Raw genomic sequence first — 6,115 nt, forward strand, 5'->3', positions numbered from 1 at the left:
TAATAGTTAAATCATTGATTTACATAAATTTTCTTTCAAATAATGGCAAATATTTGTATATTTTTAAAATAATTGTTCATTTACTTAATTTTTCTTTCAGGTCATTGCAAGTATTTGTAAATTAATAATTTTTTCTTTTGCTTTTTGAAATGCAGTGAAAATGTGCAATTTGGTTGGAAAATATTGTTTATGTGGGCCTTATTTACAGTTTTCCCTGTTTTTAATGTTAATATGTTAAAATATCTGTAGCTATTATTGGTAATTTGAAATGGCATGGAAAATCTGTAAAAACAGTAAATTGTTCAAAAATATACAGTTATTTATTTTAAAGGCAAAAATGACAGAAAAACTGACATTAAATTTTCAATTTTCTGGTGAATTTTTATGCAAGATGTTTTCCCTTTTCTACATAAATTTATTGAGGACATTTCGATGAAGCTGCACATCACTGAGATTTAAACCAAACTCCTGGAACTCCGATTGGTTGAAAGTGGGTCAACAGGTGGTTTTCTGTGTTTAAATCCGGCCTCGGTGCTGCGTTCAGGTGCGTTCTGAAAAAATAGATTACATAAGTCAGACGTCAGGGAGAGTTTAATTCTGCCACGTTGTGCCACCAGGACGCCTAAAATCCAACCTGATAATGGTGGATTTTCTGTTGTGCTCTTCAGCTGAGCACATTTCATCGTCCTGCTGGGATAATTCAGGGTGAAAAATGACAACAGCTTCAGTCCTCGACTCCCACACGGCGCCTACGACTGGCAGAAAGAAAGAAAAGCTGCAGGCTGAGAAGAATTCAGCTTCAAAACGGGAACATTTGGTCCAGCAGCTGTTATGAAACTCTACAGAAATACTAAAATCAAACATGTGAAGAGTGAGGTAAAGATAAAGAACAGAAAAACAACACAGGCTGCAGGATAAACACTAAATCCACCTAAAGTACAGAGAAAGTACATTAAGAGTTATTCACTGTTTTAATGTTATGAAACACCAGAATTAAAAAAATAATTACATTAAAAAGAAGACACAAAATGTCAGAAATGAGACAAAAAATGACAAAAACAAGACACAAAATGTCAGAAATGAGACAAAAAATGACAAAAACAAGACACAAAATGACAGAAATGAGACACAAAATGACAGAAATGAGAAAAAAAATGACAAAAACAAGACACAAAATGACAAAAACAAGACACAAAATGACAAATGAGACACAAAACGACAAAAATAAGATAAGATAAAGTTCTTTATTTCTCCCCACTCCAGGGGAAATTTACATTGTTACAGCAGCTTTATTTACAATATATACAAGGGTGGCAAAATTTTTTAACAGAAAAAATAAAAATAAAAATAAAGTTTAAAAGTGCAGAGATGTGCAGTGCAAGAATGTCAGTGCAAATTTTGTGGTTTGGGGTGGTAATGATATAGTCCAGTTTATGTTAACATCAGCCAGTGATGCTGATGTTGTAAAGTCTTATAGCAGATGGAATGAAGGACCTGTGATAGCGTTCCTTCTTGCAGGGTGGATGTCTCAGTCTGCTGCTGAAGGAGCTGCTTAAAGACCCCACAGTGTCATGCAGTGGGTGAGAGGGATTGTCCATGATGGATGTGAGCTGAGACAAAATGACAGAAATGAGACACAACATGACAAAAATGAGACACAAAATTACAGAAATGTTACACAAAATGGTGAAAACAAGACACAAAATGACAGAAATGTGACACAAAATGACAAAAATGAGACAAAATGACAAAAATGAGACAAAAAATGACAGAAATGCGACACAAAATGACAAAAATGTGACAAAATCACAAAAATGAGACACAAAATAACAAAAACAAGACACAAAATGACAAAAACAAGACACAAAATGGTGAAAAAAGACACAAAATGACAGAAATGCGACACAAAATGACAAAAACAAGACACAAAATGACAAAAATGAGACAAAATTACAGAAATGTGACACAAAACGACAAAAACAAGACGCAAAATGATGAGAATATCACATAAACAACAGAGGCTACAGGATAAACACTAAATCCACCTAAAGCACAAAGAAAGTACATGAAGAGTTATTTTATTCACTGTTTTAATGCTATTAAACGACACCAGAAGAAGGAAATTAATCTTTAAAGGCACAAAAATAAGCATACTTAAGAACTTCCATTTTTTTTAAAACACAAATTTTTGATGTGGGCTTTAATTTTTAATCTTTTCTGGAGCATAAACATTTAAAAATATATATTTAACCTTAATTTACACATTTTTTCTTTTAAATAGTGGCAAATAATTGCAAAAATAATTTTTTTGTTGACTTAAATACAGTAAAAATTGTGTAATCTTAAGGTTGAATATAGTAAAAGAACAAATTATGTAAAATCAAATAATTAGATCGTTAATTTACATAATCTTTCTTTCAGGTAATGTCAGATATTTGTAAATTAACTATATTTAGCTTTTTGACAAACCATTCAACACCTCAGGAAGGGAAGGCAGGGCTTTACCAGGCTGTGTACAGTCAGGGTTGAGAACTGTTGACATGTACTGGTGGCATTGTTGGGCGGTGGAAAGAGCGTGTGTGTGTGTGTGTGTGTGTGTGTGTGTGTGTGTGTGTGTGTGTGTGTGTGTGTGTGTGTGTGTGTTATGTAACTTGGTTCAGTCTCTCCATGGTAATTAAATGTGTTGCTGTGAAGGATTTGAATGTTCTTCCTGGTACCGACCCATATTTCTGTCAGATGTTCAGGAAGTGGAGGTTCTAGATGGAGGTTCTGGAGGTTCTAGATGGAGGTTCTGCAGGGATCTGAAGGTTTCAAATCAATAATTGACTCTGGTCATGTGCTTCATGTTCGTTGAACTTTTCTCCAGAACTCTGTTCATGTATTGATTCACTGTGTTTGTTTCATGAAGACGTCTTTCCAAGAGGACAAATGAAAACGCTGTGTGCCAGAATAATCCCATTAAAATAAATAAATACTATAGTATTAAATAACCTGTAAACTATCATTCAACTAATTCAGTTTTACTTTCATTGCATCACTTACAGGTCAGATTGTCTCAAGACACTTTCCAGAACCCATATGAACCCCCAGAGCAGCCCCAAGGAGACAGTGGCAACAAAAACACCCTTATAATGTAAAAGTGTGACTTCTTATATATTCTTTTATCTAAATAATGTAATTTTAGTCACACATTGTAAAAGAACTACTGTTGTTTTGTGTGATTCTGTGACTTTACTTGATCTCATCACAGTGAATTCCTTAATATGCAGATTTATTCATTTAAATAATTCCAAATATCTGTCAGAGTAATTATATGTATTTATTTACTGCAGACATTGAACTATTTGCTGCAAACAGCTGCTGTTTAAACGACACTGAGATCAGATTTAAATCATCCATCTGAGGCTTCGGCTCCTCCGTGGATCTAGTTGTAGATTCAGACATTTGAGAAGCTGATGTATCCCTCCACTGCACAAAGTAGATCCCAGTTATTCCAAATGAAAACATCTTCTGATCATCTCTGACCTGCTTCAGACTTTTATTATAAGCTGACCCATATATCGTATATTTCTATGTACATGCAAGATAATCTCTTCTGAAGGTGGGAGTTGAAAACCCCATGGACAGGGTCCTCCACCAGATGATCCCAGTTCTCCTTCACTACATGTTCTGGTTTACCAGGTCTATCCAGCAGCTTTCCATCAGATCCAACTCTCCACCAGGTGGTGATCAGTTGACAGCTTTGCTCCTCTCTTCATCCGAGTGTCCGAGACATTCGGCCACAGGTCTGATGATACGACTATGAAATCCATCATGGACCTTTGACCTAAGCTGGTCTGGTACCAGGTACTTATGAGAACCTGATGCTCCAACATGGTGTTTGTTATGACCAGTCTATGATTAGCACAGAAGTCCAATAACAGAACACCACTCAGGTTCAGATCAGGCCGTTCCCCCCAGTCACCTCCTCCAGGTTTCTACATCGTGAGCGTTGAAGTCCACCAGGAGAACTATGGATCCCCAGGTGGTACCCCTTCCAGGAACCACCCAGATACTCCAAGAAGGACGAATACTCTGACCTGCCGTTCTGTGCAAAAGAACAGATAACAGTAAGAGTTTTCCCATCAGAGAGGCGACCCTCTGGTTCTCCAGGGAGAACTCCAACAAAACAGTGCTCAGCCGGGGGCTCTGAGTTTCCCCACACCCACTGATAGGGGCTTTCGACCAAAGAGCACCAGGTGCTAGGTTGGTTCAAAGTTGAGAGCCAGTGCTTTTTTGGTTCAAATCTCGTGCCGCCCCAGAACCGGTTTGTGTTTCCATTCGGAAGGAGCAAAGTTGGAGCTGCGTCATTGCGCCACCACAAAACGTGTGTACGTACTGCGTACGTAGCCATTCAACAGCGTTCGCGCCGTACGGAAACCCACACAACAACAATGGAGGACTTCGTTGGAGTGGTGTTCATGGCTTTACTAGTGTGCCTTGCCATCGTTGAACAGCAAAACCTTCTGTTAGGTGTTACCCATCGGCGTCGCCGTTCCAATGCCCGGCGATCACGTTTGAGAAGAAAGGTAATTATCAAAGACGTTTGGATACTTAACAGTAAATGTGTTAGCGTTAGCTTAGCTACTTAGCTTCGACTACGCTTGCATTGATTACTTAGCGGTTAAACACGCGCAATAAGTTGATGATCATATCTATGTTTATCTTTTTAGATGTTTTTAGATGTCACCCCGCCCCCTGCCCGTGACATGCTCGGCTCTCAACTCTGGCCAAGTCTGGCCCAGCAACGAGTTGGTGCCCGAAAAAGCCCCAGTTTTTGGAGCCCGGAGCCGCAGTCCGGTGGTGGAAAGACAAAAAACCGGCGCCAAGTCGGGCACCGGCTCCGACTCCGAACGGGCTCCACCCCGGTCGAAAGCCCCTGTGAGAGTCCAACCCCTCTCCAGGATTCTGGTTCCAGAACCTTGCTGTGCGTGGAGGTGAGCCCAACAATATCTAGCCGGTATCGCTCCACCTCCACCAGCTCAGGTTCCCTCCCCACCAGTCAGGCGATGTTCCACCAGAGCTAGTCTACGCCACTAGGGGGCGTTGCGCCTAGATGCCCCCTCCTGCCTACTGCCCAGTGGACATAACACCCGACCCCCATTTCCTGCCCAGTAAGTGGTGGGCCCACCGCCCGTTTATTGTAAATCGAAATGGTTTTTAAAAAAAATGTATGACTGTAAAATCACACTATTTAACTGTTTTTAAATCAGAAATATACAAAATAAAATTCATATTTTTGGCTGTTATTTATAAGGAAAAGGATTTTAAAATGATAAATAATAATTTTAAGCTGCTATTTCTCTATCTACCTATATATTTACTATATATACCATTACTGCATTACACTCACTCTGTTTCTCCCTGTGTCCTTTCTCCGAGTGTCCCTGGTCCCAGAGCTGGGTGCTTCAGATCTGTGGTGGTTCTCCCACCAACTGGCCTAATCTCCATCTGTGGGATGCTGCTGCTGACCTTCCTCCAGCCCACTGCTTCCAGCTGCCCATTTCCATCAGTCTACTCTGCATCACCCTCACTATACCTGATATGTTCATCTACATACTGTTTGAATTTTACTACCAGCTATATATGTAGTATATTTAATGTCAGAGCCGTACACCATAGCAGTAAACTATAATCAGTTTCCATGTTAGTTGTACTTTGCATGTATCATCTGTCTTATCATGCATGTGTCAAACTGTGTGTTTTATGGTCCTGAACAGAAGAGGACCCAGAACGGACCCCTGAGGGACACCACAGCTCATGGATTCATAGCTGCCAATCGGAACTAAATAACTCCAGCCTTCGAAAGAGGACCTGAACCAGTTTAGGACGGTTCCAGAAGGTCCAGCCCAGTTTTCCAGCCTGTGCAGCAGGAAGTTGTGATCCAGCAGCACTCAGATCCAGCAGAACCAGGACCGATACTATTCATAAAACTATTTTTCATATTTCTGTTAGATCAGAGTTTTCATTTTGCTGCTTGTTGTTTTTGATTCTGCTGCTCCAACTGGACCCAGTTTAAAGATCTACCAGAACCTCAGCAGAACCTGTGACTGAAATGATGAAGTTGCAGCCGGCG

This window comes from Amphiprion ocellaris, chromosome 11 (genome assembly GCF_022539595.1).
Source record: "Amphiprion ocellaris isolate individual 3 ecotype Okinawa chromosome 11, ASM2253959v1, whole genome shotgun sequence".
Lineage (NCBI taxonomy): Eukaryota > Metazoa > Chordata > Actinopteri > Pomacentridae > Amphiprion > Amphiprion ocellaris.